A 224-nucleotide genomic window follows, 5' to 3' on the forward strand; every position below is an offset into this window, starting at 1 on the left:
GTCCCCGCCCCCAGGTGTCCTGGGAGCGGAGGCGGGGAGGCCGCGGGCTGCACAGGCCCCCGGTCACCAGCGCTCCCCCCGGCGCCTGGGAGGGACGTGTGAGCACTCCCCCTGGTTAGCAGATGGGGAAACTGAGGCTGTGAGAGGCCCTCGGGTCCCTGAGTGAGCTGAGCCCAGGCGTGACCCAGGCAGGGAGGACGGGGTTGGGGGGGGCGGCCACAGCT

The sequence above is a fragment of the Myotis davidii genome, unplaced genomic scaffold, assembly GCF_000327345.1.
Source record: "Myotis davidii unplaced genomic scaffold, ASM32734v1 scaffold428, whole genome shotgun sequence".
Taxonomy (NCBI): Eukaryota; Metazoa; Chordata; class Mammalia; order Chiroptera; family Vespertilionidae; genus Myotis; species Myotis davidii.